The following is a 22902-nucleotide window of genomic DNA, read 5'->3' on the forward strand; positions in this document are numbered from 1 at the left end:
TCAATGGTCTTCACTCTATTTGAAACACTTGTGAAAAGTAAAACCTAATACCTTCCTAAGTGACGGTGTGTGCCATACGTAGACAATGGTGACCTTATTCTTAGTGGCTGTAAATCTTGGAAGAAGTGTTTTTCACCCTCGCCCAAAGTGGACTGTCCATCTAGACCTGGTCCTTCAGAATAACGCAGAGCACGCTCAGCTGTGAATGTTTTGCCATCTCTGTGCTGTCGAAATGACAAACAGATGACGATCAATTCAAACTCTTAGACCCCCCTTTTTTTAAGGAGAGTGCCGCAGATGTCAGTAGATAGTTGGGAGGCACTGAATAACGTGAAGCTAGTAGAATGGCAAAATGCACAGATGGAGTGGAGACTATAAAATTCCTCGAAAGCACAAGCCGAATGTGTGATGAACTAAAATTAACTGTAGTGTGTTAGGCAGTGTGGGAGTGGAAAGAGGGCTGTCCTGACAATTGGCACCAGCTCTGCTCCTGACAACTTATATGACCTTGACCAACTTCTCTGAGCCTCAGTTTCTGTGATAAAGTTGGGTTACAGTAGCTGATGTCTGTTTCTAAGGTCTAAGACGCTAGCTCTACGATCGTGTGATAAGGAACATTCCTTGGCAATTTAATTGCACTTAATGGAGGTAACATTGCTGCTGTCTTGGCATGTGATTTACACAGAGGTTCGCCCCAGGGAGGAGGTGAGGACAGGCCAGAGCTTACAACCGCAGACGCTAAGGTCTCGAGTCTGATTGATGCTGAGGCCAAGGGTAAATGCATTTACAATAGCCGGCTCCCTCTGCGACCTGCAGCAGAAAAGCTCTATGGGAGCAGCGTTGTTCTGTTGTTCTGGCCCAGTTGGCCCGTGCGCTGGGAGTGGAGTAGTGCCTAGTTACCTGGCGGTTAGGACAGCTTCTCCCGTTCTCCATGCTCTTCTTCCCTCGTTCACCTCTTTCCCTTTTTCTAGCACCTTCTCCTCTGTTCCGGCTTGTCTCCTTAGTATCTTGTTTTCCGTTATCAGTGTCATCACCTGGTCCTCAAGCAGCCCTTTCACATTAGCCTCTGACATTCTGGAAGAAAACAGAGATAGAGCCACGTCTCCTCCCTTCTAGTTCATCTGGAAATGCTATCAACCTTCCTCTAAGTGTCGGGGAGGGTGTATGTGTGTGTATGTGTGTAAGAGAGAGAAGGAGAGAAAGAAGAAGAGACGGTTACAGTTGGTGTGACAGTGGTTAGTGTTTTGAGATTAAAAACAAACAAACTCAAAAATGGTGGTATTGGCGACAGCATTAGACACCGTGGAAGCTGCATTTGGGACGTAGGGTTTGGGGAAGCTGTGACTGCCTAGTTTCTCTCTTATATTTCACTCTTCTCACCTTTGACCTGTGAGAGTCGTTCCCCAAGCCACCCGGCAGCCCTTGCTTCCCCGTCCTGAGGGGATCAGAACATACCATCCCTAAAGCTGCCACTTTGGCCTGTTGATTATTTTGAGCTGAAGGCACTTGAAAATCAGCAGATTCAGGGAGGGCTCTCTGCCCTTCCGTCTCTGCCTACAAGCAGAGCATAAATTTCCTGTGAGAAAGGTGTCCTCTCTGTACCAGGAAGAGGAAAACATTCTTATCATTGGAGAAGGGGAGTTGAAGCTGAGATGGGTCTGCCCAAAGACACCTTTTACTAGAATAACCCTTCTTTCCCATTAGTTTCCCCTGTGTACTTCCAAATCACTTTCCCATAAACCCATCTTCCTTTAGTATGTCACATCTCTACAATTTATCACTCTTTGTTAAACTGATATATAACCCCCTGGGTCTAATTCTTTGGGTTTCATTTCTTTCTTTCTTTCTTTCTTTTTTATACATCTTTATTGGAGTATAACTGCTTTACAGTGTTGTGTTAGTTTCTGCTGTACAACAAAGTGAATCAGCTATATGCATACATATATCCCCATATCCCCTCCCTCTTGAGCCTCCCTCCCACCCTCTCTATCCCACCCCTCTAGGTGGTCACAAAGCACTGAGCTGATCTCCCTGTGCTATGCAGCAGCTGCCCACTAGCTATCTATTTTACATTTGGTAGTGTATATATGTCCATGCCACTCTCTCACTACGTCCCAGCCTCCTCTTCCCCCACTGTGTCCTCAAGTCCATTCTCAACCTCTGCATCTTTATTCCTGCCCTACCACTAGGTTCATCAGTACCATTTTTCTAGATTCCATATATATGTGTTAGCATACAGTATTTGTGTTTCTCTTTCCAACTTACTTCACTCTGTATGACTGACTCTAGGTCCATCCACCTCACTACAAATAACTCAATTTCGTTTCTCTTCATGGCTGAGTAATATTCCATTGTATATATGTGCCACATCTTCTTTATCTATTCATCTGTCAATGGACATTTAGGTTGTTTCCATGTCCTGGCTATTGTAAATAGTGCTACAATGAACATTGTGGTACATTCATTTCTTTCTGTGAAGTCTCCTATTCCATGTAAAAATATTAACGTCAAGTACAATTTGTATGTTTTTTCTTCTGTTAATCTGTCTTTTGTCAGTTTAATCCACAGGTTCCAATCACAGAACCTAAGAGGGTAGAGGAGAAGTCTTTCCTCCCCTAGAGTTGCCAAGCAGCTGGTCGTGCTGCCCAGTCCCTGCCTCAGTATGTCTTCCTGCTCTGCTTTGGAGGGATGCAGACACAGTTGTTTGTTCTACATTGTAGGCAGATGGCTGAGAACAGGGGTTTGCTGTTTTGTGAAAGCAGCGTACTGCCCTTTTTGCCTCTAGTGAATCTGCATTGTTCATATCAGGACTGCAAAACCTCAATAAACCTGGGCTACTTTGGGTCCAGGGCGTTTAGGGGATGACCTTTAGACTTCTGGACTCTGAGTGAATATGAGTTATAATGTGAATTATAAACCAGGCAGGTTTTCTGAGAATCCTGACCCCTAAGGTGATCTGATTGTGAGTTGAGGAACTCTTTGGACACTCATGAATGCCTCTAGACCTGTTCCGGCTAGGTGTGCACATTTGGGATGGTATGGGAGCAGAAGTAGCCTTTGGGAAAAGGCAGGTGGCAGTGGATTTGGGCATTCATTTCAATCTGTGACTTCGAAGTTGCAACCTCCAAGCTCCAAAAACGTCCTGTCGTTCTGAATGTGATGGTGACTATGATCATATATCTTTGGGGCGTTTATGGGGAGCTGCTCATGCCCCCATGCTTGTCTGTGTGGTTGGGGATGTGTATTGGCAAGATGCACAGCCAGGTCAGAGGGCAGCATGGGTCCTGGGGTTACCCTGGACACGCAGCCCTCTCTGCTTAGCTGAGGCCACCTTCGGTGCATGTGCAGGACTCTCTCTGATTCCATGGATATCATGAGACTTATTCTGGATCCCTGTCATGGATCTTGGAGCTGAAGTCATTCTCAAACCAGGTCCCAGATTCTGTTTATAAGGAGAAGCACAGTGTAAAGAGTATTGGGAATTAGGGGGCATGGGTTTGAGTCCCAGCCCTGCCATCAAATGGCAGTGAGACCGTGCGTGAGGCACATACCTCCCCAAGGGTCAGCATCTCCACATGCACGCCGAGGAATTCCCCATCCTGCTTCCAGCTTTTCTCGACTCATCCCCATTTGTGTGTAGGAGTGGGAGGCCCCTCTCATGGGGAGGTCTGCCTGCCAATTTTGATCTGTCTCTTGTCTGGGTCCTGTGAGGGGGAAGGAGGAGGAATCCAGGCTGAATGGTGAATGAGAGCTGAAAAACACGGGGAATGCCTTTCTCCACGAAGCCCGTGCTTGCATGACAAGATAAAAATATCTCCCACAATCTGTAACAACGATCCTTTTGAAATCTCCAAGTACTTTCTTCAGATTGAAAAATACTATTAGAAGTATGCAAACAGTCACTGAAGTTTTTGAGAATGATGGTTGGCACTTTAAAATTTCCACTAAAAATTAAATTCTTTCTTCATTTCACAGATATTTAAATGCCTGTTAGGTGCCACGCACCGGAATAGATACAGCAGTGAACAGAACAGACAAAATCCTTGCCTTCTTGGGGCTGACACGCTAGTGGGGAGACGGGCAATGAACACAGGAAATAATATCTATCATTTGCAATTAGTAGGAAGTGCTATGGAGAAGGACATATACTTTTTTTTTTAATTGGCTGTGCTGCGCGGCTTGTAGGATCTTAGTTCCCCAACCAGGGATTGAACCCGTGCCCCCTGCAGTGGAAGCGCGGAGTCCTAACCACTGGACCGCCAGGGAACTCCCGAGAAGGACATATACTTTTAAAGGGCCAACTGATAGCGATCATTTTATTTTTGCCATGTACAAAGCCTATCAGTTTGAGTGGCGTGGTCGGGGGGATGCCTTAAGTCATAAGGCCACAGAACGTGTGGTGTTCAAATCCTGCTACTCAATGTGCGGTCCACGGGCCAGCAGCACCGGCATCCTCTGAGCACTGACGAGAAATGCAGACCCTCAGCCCTGCCCCAGACCTGCGGGGTCAGAGCCTGCTGCTGGGCAGGGCCTGCAGGTGGTCCGATGGCAGGTTCACGTGTGAGAAGCGCTGGCTGAGAGAAGTCTGTGGCTTTGGGCATCAGAAGCCCAGGAGTCTGCTCAGAGCATGTCCGCTAATGATCTGGCGACCTTGGGCGGGCGCTTTACTGCCCGTCGGCCTCAGTTTCCTCCCGAGTGAAATGAAGAGATTAGAATGATGCTGACATTCTCTGCTCTGGCCAAGTTCCTCTCTTTTTCTGAGTGTGTGCCTCTCCTACCATCACGTTCCTTATGCATCAGACCAAACTCTCTCTGGGGTTGTATAGGAGGGGAAGGTGCCTGGGGAGCTGATACTCTGTGCGCTGTGGAATTTCTTTCTCTCTCTTTTTTTTTTCTGGCCACAATGTACGGCAAGTGGGATCTCGGTTCCCCGACCAGGGATTGAACCCACGCCCCCTGCATTGGAAGCGCAAAGTCTTAACTACTGGACTGTCAGGGAAGTCCTGCTGTGGAATGTCTAGGATGTGCTCTGTCCTCTTAACATCGTGTTACAGATGCCCACGCTCTATCCCATGACAGGGGACAATGCTGCCTTCTGTGTGTGCATATAACGTTGCTCCCCCGCCTTCAGCAGGGCGTATGCTTTGAGCAGAGCCACAGGTGTGGTGGCTGATCTGTAGACCAAGTTCCTATTATCTTTGGCCAGGCCCCTTATGGGCCCAGTAGTTCCAGATGCAGAAAGGGGGTTGCCTTTGAGGGTACGTGGAAACGTTGCTTCTGATGATATACTGACTGGTCCACGCCAGCATCGGGTGTCATGGACTCAGCCTGCCCTCCTGAGGCAGAGCACACAGCTCTGTGGCCTGGGTATGGAGCCTGGAATCTTGACGATCTAATTTTGGCCTGGCTATTACATGCAAACCTCATTTTATTGCACTTCGAAGATATTGTGTTTTTTACAAATTGAAGGTTTGCGGCAACCCTGCAACGAGCAAGTCTGTTGGAGGCATTTTTCCAACATCATTTGCTCACTTAATGTGTCTGTGTCACATTTTGGTATTTCTCACAGTGTTTCAAACTTTTTCATTATTATTATATTTATTATGGTGATCAGTGATCTCTAATGGTACTATTGTGAAAAGATTACAACTCACTCAAGGCTCCAGTGATGGTTAGCATTTTTTTTTAGCAATAATTAAGGTATGTAAATTTTGTTTTTGTTTTGTTTGCTATTGCACACTAAATAGACTACAGTATAGTGTAGACGTGACTTTTTCTGCACTGGCAAACCAAAAAATTCCCGTGACTCACTTTACTGTGATATTCACTTTATTGCAGTGGTCTGGAACCGAACTCAAAATATCTCTGAGGTGAGCCTGTATTAACTTCTGAGGAGCTTGGGGCAAATCACTTTTCAGGTGCCTGGCTATCAGGCTGCTTATCGATAAGATGGGGTTATAATCATTTCTACTTCACAGGCAGGGTATTGAGACTTTATTATATAAATGCTTTTGAGAGTTGTTTTAAGGTGTTTTTTTTGGCTGAGTTGGGTCTTGGTTGCTGCACGCGGGCTTTCTCTAGTTGTGGCGAGTGGGGGCTACTCTTTGTGGCAGTGCACGGGTTTCTTGTTGCTGTGGCTTCTCTTGCTGCGGAGCGCAGGCTCTAGGTGCGCGAGCTTCGGTAGTTGTGGCGCATGGGCTCAGTAGTTGTGGCTCTCGGGCTCGGGCTTAGTTGCTCCGCGGCATGTGGGATCTTCCTGGACTAGGGATCGAACCCGTGTCCCCTGCATGGGCAGGCGGATTCTTAACCACTTCACCACCAGGGAAGTCCCAAGAGCTGTTTTTAAATGTGTGATTTCCGTGCTTATGTCACTACATACTAGCATATCTTTTTTTTTTTTTTTTTAATGAGTGTGAAATCCTCTCCCTACTCCTGTTGGTTTAATGACTGCAGCATTGATGAGCAGATAGTGGCAAATGCCTATTAATGTTACTCACGGACCACTGTGGGTTAAGGAATAAACTAGGCATTGACCTTTCTTGGCTGTTTCTGAATTAGTCACCTACTTCCCATTAATTGTGTATGTCCGCAATGTGACCTAAATAAAGTTAGGGTTGATCTCTTTCAGAAGACGTTTTGGTTTTCTCCTTACGATAAAGTTAAGGCAAGCTGATGTATGGCTTGTAAGCAAACAGACCTTTTCAGCGAAGCACTTGCCCAACTAGGGAGTTATTATTGAACGTCGGTTTCTGGATGTGATCAAATTCTCAGATTTCTCAGGTGTTTCCTGGCCTGCCGAGGACTGTAGGAGAAAACCATCTTCATTTGTCACTGCTGTTTTCCATTGGTGGGGCCACCCGATAGCTGTGATGGAGCTGCGTCTTACCTTACCACCTTGGAGGTCCAGATGAACCCAGTGCTTGCTGGGATCGGGTATTTTCAGATCTTTGCCGTTGTGCCGTGAGACAGACTTCTGGGCTCACTTGACCGACTGCTTAATCATCTGCTGTCCACGCTGCGTAAAGCAGATGGGTTCAGGGATGGTGTTTCATTAGCTGTGTAATTTTAGGCAACCCACAGAGTAAAGCAAGTGAGCAAACACCACGTTAACAACCAGCACCAAAACTCCCCTGGTCGTGCTGTGATCAAGTTCAGGCTGCAGAGATAAGATGCAACCATCACAACTTAGCCGGGCAGAAACGATGCAGGGAGCTGAGTCACAGATCATGCATCTTTTCCAGCCCTTGGCTGTACCCCATTGATATTCTGCTTCTTTGCTGGGAGTGGAGATCATTCTAGACCTCTAGGGTGCATCGAGGCCTGTCGAGGAACAAAGTGCTTCATGACAGGGTCATGTCTGGTTTGGAAGCTGCTGGGCTGAGTGGGGATTGGATCCAGGAGCTCTAGAAGGGTTCGTTGAGATTGGGAAGTGGTGACAACTGGTCTTGTGGGCCATGGTTGCTGTGAGAGGGGGTTTGGTCTGGTAATATCATAAGGTGTCATCTTATGGAGAGTTCATACCAAGAAGAGGTTCTCTCCCCAAGCAATGTGAAGCCACTCCTCGGAGATTTTCCCCAGACCTGGGGCTCTGATTAAGGTTAAGGTTTTGGGGTGGCAGGGGGAGCTGGGGAGACACATTGGTGGCTGGCCCAGGTTGTCATGGACACTCTGTCTCCTCACACAGAGTTGTGGCTCTTTGCCCTGCTCTGGCCCTCTCTAATGCCCCTGAGAAGAGCACCAGTCTACATACACTGGAGCAGATTGAAGGGCAGTCCATTGGGAATTATTGCCAGGATAGATCCAGAAGAAATGCTATCATTTTGTCCTCTCAGTTTATCAATAGGTTGGTAAAAAGATCGCTCACTTGTGTCACAAAGTGAGAGAGATGCGTAGGAATCAACACATTCGGCATTTGGACCACCCTGTGGCATTGTAGCCATCCTGCAAACACATGGGTTGGATTCTTGACACGTGGTTTTGGAAGTGGGCTAGCATAATACCTCGAATTCCAGTCTTGCACGGGTTGACGTTCCCCAAATGCACGTGAGTTGATTAGCAATGCACGTGATCCCTTGGCTTGTATATTCCCTGGCTGAGTGACCCGGTTAGAGGCCTGGCCCAGGGACAGACTGAGCAAGGCTAGCTGGGCACTGTCGGAAACCCTCCCAGCTAGGGCTGGGGGCTCCTGCCATGCTAGTCATGGGTACAAACAAGAAGGGGGAGAGCCCCTGCTGTTGGTTTGGCCCTGGGTCATTTCCTTTCCGGCTATGTGGATAAATATAAAGAAGTAAAAAATCCAGTGGGCTTAATATTAGAGCTTGTTTCATGGTGTCACATATGGCTTTTGGAAGGAGCCATTGTGCATGGTCTTCTGGTTTTTCACCCAATTGTTAACCAAACTTGAAACATTTAGCAGCTCTTTTATGTGCTAATATGTCCAGTGAGGCAAGAATCATTATTGCCCCCTAATCATTGACCAAGCAGGGCTTCAGAGTGGTCGAGACCTAGTGAAAAATCACAGGCTTGTAACTCACTAGGCAGGGACAGAACCCCAGCCCCAGACTCCGTCTGTCCTCCTATTGTCTCTCAGATGGTGAAGTGGCTTCATCTATAAAATGTGTTGTTGCTATGAATTACTGTTGTTGGTAAGGAGAATTGGAAACATTCTCATTTCTAGATTACCTTTCAAATATTCAAATTCATGCACCAGTAGCATATGGCTGGAACTTTTATTTTTTCACTCAGATGTCTTCCAGTGTGCTTCATTGAATTCCAAATCCACATCAGGTTTGAATTTTGAAAATGCCAACTGTATACTAACTGAATGTGAGAAATGAAGAAAACTTTCATAAATTAAAAAAAAATGGTGATTTATTATTCTGCATTCAAATAAACCAGCTGTATGGATTTTTTTTCCCATTTTGGTTTATTTGCATCTTGATAATTTGGAAGGAACAATGTTGCCTGTGTATTCTTAGCTAATTTTCTACAAGAGAGTTCTACAATGGCATATATCAAAGGAAAAGGGACTGTGGTGGTCTTGCCCATTACCTCTATAGGCCAGGAGCATGGACTTCGCTTTGGGTGGATGGAGAAGTCTTCGTCGTCCTCAGATGGCTGTGCCTTCTCAGCCCATCCCAAATTTTGGTCCAGTAATTACCTGATTCTGATTTCTTCCCATTTGGAGGAGTTTCATTTGTAGGTGCCATTTATGCTTTTGTTACTTACCAGGTAGGAGATTCTCAAGCACTTTAAAATTAATTAAGGAGGGCTTTTATCTGCCAGATTTTCTTCAGTTGCAGAGAAAATTAGTCCAAATGTTTGTGTTTCACACGACCTTCATCAGAGGCACTATCATTGGAAAGAACGTTGGCTTGGAAGTCGGAAAACCACCTAACAGAGAGAGCCCAGGTATGGGGCCTGAAGAGATTCATAAGCTTTGCGATGCCCTCTTGTGGAAACAGTCCCCCTTCCCCCACTGTCAAACATATTAAAATGCGCCACGGACCACATGCAATAGAACTTATACATTGTACATCTTCAAATCTAAGTTATCATTCGTTGTAAAGTAAAACATTATATCCCACTAAGAGAAAATGCTGCCTAATATAATTAGATGCACTCATTTCAGAGAGTTCAGATGTAGAAAAATGTGCTTTTTAGAATTGATGAAATACAGTTTAGTTAGAAGTTGAGTTGCAGTCAGGTCGTTGAGATAATGCTAAATTTTGTGGATTTTATTATAATTTATTTCTAATATAAAAGCTAAAACACCCATGTAACCATTATCCAACTTTGGCAGATCTCAACATTTTGCAATTTTTACTTCAAATACGTTTAAAAGAAAAGTTGAAGATATGATTGCAAACTTCTGTGTATCCCTTCCCCAATCCCAGGACTAATCTCTCCCTTGTGCCCCCATGTAACCGCCATCTTGAATTTGGTGCTTATCATTCCCATGCATGTTTGTCAACTTTTAACTATGTATGTTTGTATCCATACATGTATTTAGTGCCTCTAAAACACTGTTAGTTGTCCACCAGTATCCATCCCTTCCTTCTTCCTTTTAATACTAAAACCCCAGAGCTTTAGCTAGCTGAACACCATCTGCCAGCGATGACTAAGTGACTAAGTTCTGGCTGATGGATGAACATGGAAGGGATGGATACAACATCTGGACTTTGCCTTTAAGATGAAGGAGCAAGCCTTTCACATTCTCTTTCCTCTTTGCTTCTAATTAGGACAGGGGCAAGGTGGTAGTGAGCTACTTAAGCCCATACAAATGTGGGAAACACACAAGAAGATAGCAGAGTGACAAGATAGAAAAATTCTGGGTTCCTGCCTTCAGGATATCAGTTGCTCCAACACATCCCACTCACCCCCTGCCCTGCCGCCGGGCTGCCCACCATCTCAGGCTGTTTCGTGAGAAGTAAAAAACAACCATATTTTTATTTAAGTCAGTGTTATTTGATCACTATTAAAACAGACCCCAAAATGTTCTTTTTTTTGGCTGCATTGTGTCTTAGTTGCGGCACACGGGATCTTTTGTTGCGGCGCACAGGCTCTTTGTTGCGGCGTGTGGGCTTCTCTCTAGTTGTGGCGCACAGGCTCTAGGGCGCGTGGGCTCTGTAGTTTGCGGCACGCGGGCTCTTTCACTGAGGCGAGCAAGCTCAGTAGTTGCGGTGCGCGGGCTTAGTTGCCCCGGCATGTGGGATCTTAGTTCCCTGACCAGGGATCAAACCTGCGTCCCCTGCATTGGAAGGCGGATTCTTTACCACTGGACCACCAGGGAAGTCCCTGACCCCAAAATGTTCTAGTAGGAGTGGTTTACATTCTGATTATGTACATTACTATTGACTTACTGTATTGAAAACTTTCACTTTTCTTAAGCAGGGAGGATTAGGGTAAAACACTTTCATGTAATTCATTGCATCCTCAGATTAAAAAAGGAAAAGAACACATTTTACAGCTGCCCCAGTGACTAGGTATTAGTGTCCAGTCCAGCAGTGGACATGACCCCATCGAGGGCATGTGAACTGAGCTCCTTAACTTTCATATAAAGATAGAGGAAGTTCATACACACTTAGGACAGCTAGCTGCTCTGTCCCCAACAGAGCAAATGTCACAATGGTAATTTGAGAATGAAAAGGAAAAGTTTCCATTCCCAGGAGAATTTTCTTCCCAAATCCTGACTCAGTACCCAAGTGAGCATCTTAAGATTAAGACCTTCCTGGTCAATTTCTCTTCCCCAAGAGCTGGCCCCAGGGACTCCTCACTCCTGCACGACAAACAGCAGAGCAGCTGCTCCAGGAAAAAGGCGACCCGCACTTGCTGGCCCGCATTCTTGCAGCTCCAGCCAGGGTACCAGGCTGGTTGGAATGCTTGCTCTCTGCAGAGTGGTTCAGCGGCTCAGGAGCTCTGCCCAGAGGGACAGTGTTTGTGTCAGAGCCACAAGTGGATAATAGGGGAGTCCAGGGACCACCTCTAATTCTTTCCTGTCCCTCTTTGCAGCCCTGATGCTGGCCGATCACACTAGCTTGTGCCTGATCTCTTGGGTCAACTTGGCTTCTGGCCTTAAAGGCCGGTCTGGTTTTTGGTTTCCCTCTCAAAGGGCACTTGGAACAGAGTGAGGCAAGGCACCTGGCCCCTCCTTTTGGATGGGGCTGGGGCCATCCGTTCCAGTCATGCTGGACGTACCTTGACCTTGGGCCTTTTCCCCCCGCTTGCATTAAGAATTGGGTTGTCACAAATGAACTTATCTACCCAAGACTCACAGGCATAGAGAACAGACTTGTGGTTGCCGAAGGGGGGGGTGGGGGATAGGAGAGGGATGGAGTGGGAGTTTGGGATTAGCAGGTGCAAACTATTATATATAGGGTGGGTAAACAACAAGGTCCTACTGTAGAGCACTGGGAACTATATTCAGTATCCTGTGATAAACCGTAATGGAAAAGAATATGAAAAAGAATGTATATATGTGTATAACTGAATCACTTTGCTGTACAGCAGAAATTAACACAACATCAACTATACTTGAGTAAAATAATTTTTTAAAAAAAGGCAGCATCAAAAAAAAGAAAGATTTGGGTTGTCAGGTGAGTGGTTCTCAGACTTCTTCAGTCTACGCGTTGCTTTGATGCAAAAGATATTGGGTTCCTCTTACGCCGTCTGTGCCTACTGCTTCAAAACGCACAACAGAGGCTCCTGGCCTGAGTGATTACAAGGTGAGCCCTGCTCTAGCTGACACTCACAAGCTAAGCTGAACTCAGTACTGCCCGTAAATGAAATTCATGGTGGGAAAAAACAAAGTCAAGCAATACCGAATGCCTTCCCTCCTGTGGAGGCTGGAAACTCAACAGTGCCGAGGGTCCTGTGCAAGGAGAAGAAAACGAGGCCCAGGTAGCAGGCAGTGTGTGCATTCTGGTCTGGTTGAACCGCGAGTGTCCTTGGACGGGTTTTTGAATTCTAAAAAAATGAAAATGAGAAGTGAAAGTGAAAATTCCCTTAAAACACCAGTTCTCTTATCAATTTGCCTAATAACCAGTTCACCAGAAATTCAGTTCCATGTGGAGTGTTTTTCGCGTTTGTTGCCACTATCTCAAAAAAAATATTTAATTTAAAAATTAAAATGAAACGTAAACTAAAATTTAAAAACAAGCTGGGTGTGCCCTTCATTTACAAACCTTATAACGCCAAAGAGATGGCAAAAACAAACAAACAAAGAAAAAACCAAAGGACATTCCTATGTAAAAACACTCAAAAAGGTTTCAAATTATAGGCAAATTGCTCATCAGGTGACTGGCTTTAGGCTAATTGATCTAGAGTCAAGGGCATCCAAAAGTCGACACTTTTGTGCTCAGGGACACTTTCTCGGGCCTGTATTCATCTTCTTTCAGACAAAATTCTAATCAACTCTCTTATTTGGTTTCCCAGCCCCTGGCATATTAGATGTGAATCAAAACAGGGAGGAAACAGCCAGAACCAGGCCACTTGGTGTGTTCAGAAGGCCAGCTGATAACCCTGACAGCCAGGGAGGGGCAAGTGGAGGCCAGAGAAAATTAAAATGCAGATACAGGGATGAGAACATTGCACTAGCGAGGAGCCTTGTCCTGTGTGCTGCCCGGTCTGCCCTCCTGCCTCAAGATTCTCTGCCTTCTGAGGGCACCTCTGTATCATAATGCGCATAATGCCAGCCAAATCATGAAAAATATTTATAACAGGCTAAATCACATGTTATCCACTTTGCCCAATTCATTGTTTTCTCATACAATCCATTTTAGAAAGGCTTTCGTCAAAAGGGACCAAATCACTGACTCTTGAATTGGGACACCCGTCGGGAGAATCCAGTTTTCCCTGCCGTCTGGGAGAACCCTCCCCAGGACGCTGCCCCTAAGGATGCCTTCTGCTTCATCAGCTCCCCCAGGCCGAACTAGAACAAATCCAGTGGCCTGGAAGAATTCACTCCGAGGAAGTCCTCTTTCACCAAAATGATGTAGCATGACCAAATCCGGTTCATTGTTTTTTTGTGTTTTTTTTTGCAGTTAAACTTTTACTTCAAAAAATTTTTATTTCCCTTTTTCTTTTTCTGTTCTACAAAAGGCAGATAATGATTGTTGATCTGCAATTGTCGTGTTGTGCACTCCCCGAAAGGGGGCAAAGTTGGGAGCTGGGGCGGCAGCTCGGAGGATGCCTTCACCGGCGGGACTAAGGGGGCAGGCGCCCCCGCGACCCCCTCTCCCGGCCTAGCTCATGTCGATGGTGTTGAGGACCCACTCCGTGAACTTCTTCAGCTTGTCGGAGGCATTCTGGACTCCTACTGCAGCCTCAGGTTGTCCTCTCGAAAGTGCCCAGTTCATTCTTGATATTCAGGGTGATGTGGGTAGGAGGTCGTGAATAGCCCAAATCACAATGAAATCTACTTTGGATTATTTGGTGGCTACTGGTCCAGAATGACTTCCTTCCTTAAGGAGATGTATTAGGATTTTCCAGAGAAACAGAACCAACAGTGCATGTGTATGTCTGTGTGTATATCTATATCTATATCTATATCTGTATCTATATATCTTTCTATTAAGAAATTGGTTCATGCAATTAAGGAGGCTGAGAAGTCCCATGATCTGCTGTCTCTGAGCTGGAGACACAGGAGAGCTGGTGGTGCAGTTCCAGTTCAAGTCCAAGGGGCTGGGGACTAGGAAAGTTGATCTAAATTCCAGTCTAAGTGCAACAGAAAACCAAATTCCCGGTTCAGAGATAGGCAGGAAGTGTGAATTCTCCCTCACCTGCCATTTGTTCAGTTCAGGCCTCCAATGGATTGGATAAGTCCCGCCCACGTTGGGGAGGGCAATCTGCTTCACTCAATCCACCGATTCAAGTCCCATCCAGAAACACCCTCACAGACACACCCAGAATCATGTTTAGCCAAGTATTGGGGTATTCTGTGGCCGAGTCAAGTTGACACGTAAAATTAACCATCACAGGATGCTAACCAATTTATTGCTGCTTCCTGCTGACCCCCGATCCCCCTTTCACCTCCAAAGCCCGAGGAGCCTCTGATCATCTTTCCCCTCCAAGGCCCTCTCTGAGGAGTGGCCAGGATTTAGGGTGGGACACATGGGAAGGAAGAGGGTTCAGGACGTGGGAGCAGGCTGAGAGGATGTGCTTTGGGGGCAGGGGCTGACCCCAGCCTGAAGGCTGACCCATCTCCTTCCACCCTTGGAAGAATATAGGTGGGCGAGGGCTGAGAGGAGCATTGCCTAACTTTAACCACCAGCCACAATTGATGCCCACACTGATTTATCTGATACTTAGTATCTGTCCTTTTCTAAGTATTGTTGCTACAGTTATTTTAAGTCCTTTACAAGCCAGTACATTTGTGAGCACACCTAGAGGCAGTGTGGCTCTTGGAAAGAGCATGAGATCAGTTAACAGAAGGCAGAGTTGTGCCTCTGAATGTGTGACTCGGGGCCAGTCACGGACTTTGGAATCTCAGTGCTCTCCCATAGGAGATGAGATTGCTGATAATTGCCACACTAATTCATAGTGTAATCTTGTCATAGTCAGATGAGATGTCCTATATGAAAGCACTTCATAATACTCAACAAATATGGAAGGGTGAAGTAAAGGTAAGAAGTGACTGTTTTTTACTGCTGTGACTCTGCTCCTTAAGTTTGTAAGTACTGGTCAGGATTAGTTAAAGAGTCATCACTACCTGCCCTGCTGGTACTCGAAGACTAGACTTTATACTGGACTCCTCTTGAGATGGCTTTAAAAAAGTGACATAGTTCTTTGACCAGTAAAGTGCATATACCTATTTTCTGTTTTGCCTTATCTTACGGATGCGTTGATCACTATTATCATAGTATGTAGCCAAGAATGATTCAGTTTAGGAAAATGGTAGTCAAACTTTGCTGATCTTTTGTAGGAATGATTTTGCCATAGCCCTTGCAAATAAAGTAGCGGTTTCTTTAAAACATGCGAGTTCAGAGTCATGGATCTGCATTTTTAAAGCCTGCAACTGATTGTTCAGTGTGAAAATTGTATTCCAGTGAAGCACATCAGCATGTAAATCTAAAGTGTGGCCATTTTCATCTAGATTGAATATTATTAAGTAGCCCAAGGGATAGGATGTAATTAAGATTTCGAAGAGCTTACTTTTGTTGACTGTGATGAGTAACCCCAGTATTGAAAGTGGCATACCAGTTTGAAGAATGGGAAGATGGCCCAGCAAGACAGTATCTACATGTTTTGGCTTTTAGGTGTAATGAAAGAATTTGATTTTTCTTCACCGATCCAAACATTTGATAAGGGCAGCGATTTGAACTTGATGCAAATACGAGAATGTTCAGATTCCAGGAAAATCACATTTCTTTCTGAACGATGGCAGGTTTCCATCTTGTTAGTCCCTCACTCATTCTGATACCTTCTTCCATGGATTTAGGAACAAAGACCAACTGGGGACAGATGAAGCCCTTGTTGGGGTTTATGCTTTTGCCTAATTAAAACGATTGGATTTACAGCCTGCGAATGCAGCTCTAGTTAGAAGGGAGAACAACTCTTAGCTTGGATCCACTTCGGAAAGTTTGCAAAACCTCCCCCTGCCTTTCACAGAACTGAGATGGCACACTTCTGATCGCGTCTTCATTGTGGTGCAATTCCATGATAACTGTCCTTAGGTGAGACGAGATGCTCACCTTTTTTTGTCCTACGCACACCGTTTTAAAAGAAAGAAACAAAGTTCTCCATTTCTCCCAGGAGAAGTTAGTGAAAGGATCCGTGCCTATTTGCACCACCTTAAGCAGATACCCAGCGGGCTAGGTTGGCACACAGCTCATTTCAGCCATCCGTATTTTCAGGTGTACCATATGTATTTAGTACATCATTTGATAATGCTAAAAAAATATTAAAGCAGTGTGAGACTAAAGGAGAAAGAAGATGAATGTTAGCATTCCCCTGGGGTTCATGGGTGAAGGAATTAACACAGCGTGGCACTCTACCCTAGCTGTGTTTGTTTCCATGGCAACAGCTACGTACATGTTTCAGACTATCTACAGTGACACAGTTGCAGAAATAGTAGCTTGCAGGTTTCTGATATCGCATCAGTGGACAGGCAGCACGTACTATATTAAGTAAGTGTAAAAGAATTTAAAATATAGCTCCGATTCAGATGTATATTAGCTCAGCTAAGCGATGTACTGGGGATTTCGGCATTCCCCTTCCTCATGACAGCAAAATCTGGGCAAAGTTGAAAGTTGCAAGATTCCAGTCAAACAATTATCCTTGCTTGGGTAAATATCATCAAATGAAACAAATGTGAGTGAGTTACGAAGGTAAGAAAATGGCTTTTGTAGATGACATATTTAAGAAGGATATTGTCAGTGAAACTAATTTTTTGGAGGGCGGGTAGTGATGGGTAAGGAATGTAAGCTTTGGTTGAAAATAGCTGAGTCTTAAAGCAAATCAATGTGCTCCAGAATCTTTAACTGCTGCTGAGTTTATGGCAACTAAGGTATTTGAATGTATCATTGTAAAATTGCTTTTATATAGAAATGATCAGGTGAGGAGCAGAGAGGTTGACTGGGTATGCAGTTAAAGAGAAATTGGGGCTCCATTGTCTTTCTGAATGCTTATGTAAATATCTCCCTTCTCACCAGGATGACCCTGGTTTGTCTTTGACATTCGCTGCTACTTTTTGGTACCATTTACTGTCCTGTGTGTTTATATTATGCTGCCACATTGTAGCCTGATAAGACTTGAGTGTTGGTTAGAGAGCACCCAAGGAAAGATGATAGACTCTGTAAGTGTGTGACTTTGCAATCAAATTGTACAGTAATTTAGGAGGAGAATTGTTCAAATGAGTATTTAGTTACAGGCTAGACCTCTGCTTGTGAATAGTAGCCTAGGTATTAGGTTAATGGATTTTGATGTGCACATTATGATTGCGGGAGCTTTCAAGTATGTTGTAGTTCAATTTATACTGAGTTTTTCATGTCAGAATATTTTTATTTATGCCCATTATTCAGTGTGAGCCTGCATTTACCTTACAGTTTTATTATTTATGTATCAGGAAAGAGAATGTAAAATGGCATGGTAATTTAAGCTAATCTATTCATTTGAGGAGGATTCATTTTCTGACCATAGGTGGACTTTTATAAAAAGTGGCATGAGAAATGCAACTCTTGTATGTGTGACTGTTTTTTATGTGCACAGGGAACTGTCTCCCGCGTCTACTGCACACTGTTCTTCACAGTAATTATTTGATTGAATGTTCAGAGAACACCTATGGGAGGAGGGGGTTCGGGAGCCTCCTGCACACCTGGGGGTGTGGGGGGCTGGGAGGGATTTGGGGTTATGAGTCAGGGATGGAACCCTAGAATGTTTGACACCTTAGTGGATAGATACGATTTGCCTTCTAAATAAGGTGATCCAAAGTGAAACTAATGTTGAGTCCGAGCCACCCAGAGACGGGAAGTGAAGTCTGTGTCTTCTAAGGGGAGTTTTTGTTTTTGCTTTTGTTTCTTTTATGGTGGCTTATACTAAAGGCAGCTCCTTTCTCAGACGGGGAGCCCCTCTGCCTATTCTCACGCTCATCTCTGTAGTTTCGGGACCCCAGCCCATCTTTGGGGCCGACGGGAGGGCAGGCTTGCAGACCCCCTCCCCCATGGCCTGAGCTGCCCGGCGGGCCCTGGGTATCCTGGTGGGCAGCCTCTCTCTGTGACAGCTGCAGGAAGCCACCTGTGCTTGGTCTCCCGAGGCAGAGAAACCAAATACTATTGGTGTGAGGGTTTACTTGATGTTCTGCTATTACATTTGAGGGGCCCTGGAAGCCTTGGGTTCATTACCCTTGAGCTCTGAAACTGGAAATCAAAAAAGTGCCAATGAACTACTTTGGATGATGGTTCAACTTTTGCCTGTTTGGGGAGTGCAAGCCCTTCCAACAGTTGACACGTTTGTATATTTTTTTTTCATCATCCCAAAGTACTTTCCAGTGTAAAAAAAAATCTCCAGAAAACACCAGTCTAAGCCATGGTATGTTAACTCTTTCGTAAGAATAGAAAAACACATAAACCAAAACATAAAGCCCTAGGCGGCACCAGTCATTCAAATGTAAAACCCTGGCAGTGCTTGTACGAAACTCAATTGCTTCCATCTGAAGAGCCAGGAAATTGATTTGGAAAAAAGTAAATTTGAGGGATTCCCAAATAGTGGCAGCATGAAATGAATAAGAGAAAAATGAAGGTACAGACTGATCTTATTACCGATCGTAAATGGTAGTAGAATTGCCAGAATAAACTTCCTGGGCATAGCTCATTTAGAGTCTCCACTGCCTAGTTATTTCTGAAGGTTCTTAATGGTCACAGGGTAAGAGCCAATCCCCAGGCTGGTGTCCAGGGCTTTCCACCATTAGTCCCTTTCCAGCCTTCTCTGTCACTAGGTCTCTTTCTTGAGCATCCCGGGGCCTGCCCTAGGGTAATAAATACTATATCCTGGCCACGTGGGGAAGTTGCTAGGCCTTTGCTCTTGCTGCTGTCTCTGCCCAGATTCCTTTCCTCCCACTTTCCCAGCTTCAATTCCAATTCCTCCAAAAAACCTTACAGATCTCCCCCTGTCACCCTCATTGGGATGATTTTTCCATCCTTTCCATCATGCTCCCATAACAGTTGGTCTTCAAATTATAGCACTTATTTCACTGTATCAGGACGAGTTGTACCTTTTCTGAACTGTGATGTAAATGTATCAAAGACACAGGACCCTGATTTAGGTACTTCTGTAGCTTTTGCCATACCTAGAACAGTACTTCAAACTTGTTTTTCATTGAATTCTTAAACATTTGCAAAGATATACATCATTGGTCAATCTTCTGCTCAAAGACAGACTGTTAGATACTGAGATTCCTAAGGCTATGTCTGTCACAGAACCAAGCATCGTGACCAATTCAGCTACTTTCAGATGCTTCCAAACTTCTGGCTGTTTGGCATCATCTAAACACGGAAACCAGGTGAATGGCTGATATTTTTTTCATCTTCATGGAATCAAAGATTTTAGAGGTAAAATTGGGGAGCTAAAATCATATTACAGAGGAGAGAATTGTGAACTTGAACCGGTAAGTGACTTTTCCAAAGCCACATGGTTGTTTAGTGACCCAGGTGTGTGTGGATCCAGCCGGTTATACCTCTACGTGGTCCTGCCTCCTGAGCCTTCCTGGCTGTGGCCTTGGGTTCCACTGAAGATATAACCAGTCAGTTTTCCTTTCTGCCCCGTTTTGGGATCGGCTGGCCTTCTATCTGTAAACACCGTCATCCAACAATAATTCCACTAACCACTCTTTGCTCAAGGCTGATATCACTGGGATAGAATTAAAAACAAAAGTGAACTGAGAGTTGAACTCAGGGGGCCTGAGAGCGACGCTAACAATTCAATCGCCATCGCCTGGCTGAAGCCACGGCAGCTGCTGGATTCAGTCAAGTTCAGACCCTCAAAAAGAGTGGAAAAAAGAAAGCACATACTTTCCAGTGCCTGGGCACCGCACAGCCGGCCAGCTGGGTGTAGCACCATGGCAAAAAGATCTGTTCAGTTTCAGAAATACGAGACCCCGTGCTTGCACACACGGGGAGGGAACTGTAGCTGCAACTGGGCCTGATTTGGCGTTACTTCTGCCTGCAGTTCTATCAGACGCAGCTCCTATGGGAAGTCCATTAGTATCTAAAGAAAGAACCAGCCCTCCAAGTTGACATAAGGAGCAGGCCTTGTGTGTGTGTGTGTGTGTGTGTGTGTGTGTGTGTGTGTTTAAAGGCCTGTGTCTAAGGTCGACAGGCTTTTTAAGAGAAACTCTTGGTTTTCTATGTAAACGGTGTACTTCCTGTGGTCCAGAGTTAGCCTGTTAAGGGAATGAAGCACAATTCAGGTTTCTGAGTTGGAAGCCTGATTAATCTTTCTGCCAGTTACATATGGAAATAAATTAGTAAATGGTCCATCTGGGACTAAACTACTGCAGAGATGATAAATTATAGCCATCATATGTCTGTGTTGCTGCAGACTGAGTCGTGCTCACCAGGAGCTGCTGAAAGATATCTGGATGCTCTAGCGAGGTCAGAGGAATAAAAGTTAAAAAAAAAAAAATTAGAAGTAAAAAATTTACCTTGAAATGTTTCTTGGGAGGACAGTTTGGTTGATGCCAAGTTTGTGCCTTAGAACTGCTCTATCTGCAAATATTTAAAAGGAGAGTCTGGGCCTAAGAAACATTTTACTTTTATATTTTCAAAGGCCAATACAGTAACAAGTATGATTAGTACCCAAATGTCTCAGTGAGTAGGATAGTATAATTATATATACAATAAAAATATACCCCTGTGTAATATTGCACCTTATAATTTTCAGAGCAACTTCTTGTCTGTTTTCTTATTTAAATTTCAAAGGTGGGACAAGTCAGTGTCTCTAATTCTTTTTTTTTTTTTTTTTTTTTGGTAGATTTGGGGGTGGTCTAGGTCACCTACATTAGTGGCTTTCAAACTTTTTTTGACTGGAACCCAGAGGAAGAAATATATATATATATATATTTTTTTTAATCTTTTTTTTTTTTTTTAATTTATTTATGGCTGTGTTGGGTCTTCGTTTCTGTGCGAGGGCTTTCTCTAGTTGTGGCAAGTGGGGGCCACTCTTCATCGCGATGCGTGGGCCTCTCACTATCGCGGCCTCTCTTGTTGCGGAGCACAGGCTCCAGACGCGCAGGCTCAGTAGTTGTGGCTCACGGGCCTAGTTGCTCCGCGGCATGTGGGATCCTCCCAGACCAGGGCTCGAACCTGTGTCCCCTGCATTGGCAGGCAGATTCTCAACCACTGCACCACCAGAGAAGCCCAGTGTCTCTAATTCTTGATGGATGAAGAACTGAGGTTTAGGAAGTTGAGTGCCTTGCCCTTAATGACAGATTGCTAAATGGCAGAACTGGGATGAGCAGCCGATTCTGAATCCAGCTTCACTTCCATCAGAACCTTGCATGACATCAAAAACATCTTCAGTTTTTCATCATTCATCTAGCAGCACCAGGAAATAAAGCCTTCTATTTATGTCAGTTTTTTAGAAGCAAAAGCCATACCTTCTTGATCATGAAAAGTAGTTTTTTTCTCTAATTAGAAGTGTTGAGTATTAGTTTAACTTTTTTAGGGCATGTTTTAATTTTTTTAATTGAGGTATGATTGACATAAAACTTTATTAGTTTCAGGTGTACGACGATGATTCCATATTTGTATACGTTGCAAAATGATTACCGCAATAAGTCGAGTTGACATCGCCACCTTACATAGTTACAAAAAAATTTTTTTTCTTGTGATGAGAACTTTTAAGATCTACTCTCTTGGCAACTTTCAAATATGCAATACGGTCTTATTAACTATAGTCATCCTGTATCTCCACGACTTACTTTATAACTGGAAGTCTGTACCTTTTGATCCACTTTATAACTGGAAGTCTGTACCTTTTGATCCCTACACCCATTTCTCCCAGTCCCTGGTTTAACTTTTCCTTTTGACTAAGGCACACCCCTCTCCACTTGAGTTATTTTATAAAGCTAAAACCATCAGTGCCCTCAGGGGCTTTTTATTTGTGGTAACATTTTGCCCCTTTGCAGAATGGCCTGAGGCTACTGTGACATCCGGATTCTTATGCCTGTTTTGAAATTTTCTTTTGTGTCTTCCTCCAGGGCAAACCTTCAGCAGTTAATCCTTGAAGCAGCTGAGGTGCTCCCCTCTAGAAAAAGCAGTTCAAAAAGTACAGAAAAGCAGACTAGACTTAGAAATTATTAAATCACCTGGTTTATCAGATGTCAGTTTCTAAACATAAGCCACAGGTGCCGCTAAGTAGTCTTCATACAAGAAAGAGAAGCAACGGGCCCCTAGCATTTACGTGTCTGTGCTTGGCAGTAACCTTGTCTCACCAAGATCACCTCCAAGTTTCTCACGTATCAGCCAGACCTGGTTCCTCCATGTACCAAAATAACCCTCATGCTTTCTCACCTCTGGGCCTTTGCTTCAGCTTTTCCCTATTCCCACCTGTCAAAATCCTGTGCAGATCTCGTCCCATTACTATTGTCTTGATGCTTTCCCTTACCTGCCTCCCCACACCAATCAGAAACAAATGTCTCCTTTGAAACCTTCTAACTCTTTGTTAGAGAAAATAACACAGTCTGTATTTGAGTTGCCTGTATACCTGTTTTATCTCCCATAGAGGACAATACATTTCTCAAGGGCAGGGATTTCATCGTCTTCTCACTCTGACCCTTCTTCCCTCCCCAATCCCTAGCCGAATACTTTGGCCTTAATTGAAGCTTAACATGCAGTAGAGTAGGGTAATTTTATTTTTTAACAATGGACTCAATGTCTTTGGATGAGTGGATGAATTAATGATTTAAGA

At 44.5% G+C, this 22902-nt stretch overlaps 1 protein-coding gene and 1 long non-coding RNA gene across 2 annotated transcripts in view; one reads left to right on the plus strand and one right to left on the minus strand.

The window, feature by feature from the left end:
- Positions 1-22902, minus strand: part of LOC309624946 — a 436224-nt gene that overhangs the window by 290117 nt on the left and 123205 nt on the right. The window lies entirely within an intron of this gene.
- The window catches only part of FOXN3 (forkhead box N3), a 407081-nt gene that overhangs the window by 83625 nt on the left and 300554 nt on the right, over positions 1-22902 (plus strand). The window lies entirely within an intron of this gene.

This window comes from Balaenoptera borealis, assembly GCF_965194805.1.
Source record: "Balaenoptera borealis genome assembly, chromosome: 3".
Lineage (NCBI taxonomy): Eukaryota > Metazoa > Chordata > Mammalia > Artiodactyla > Balaenopteridae > Balaenoptera > Balaenoptera borealis.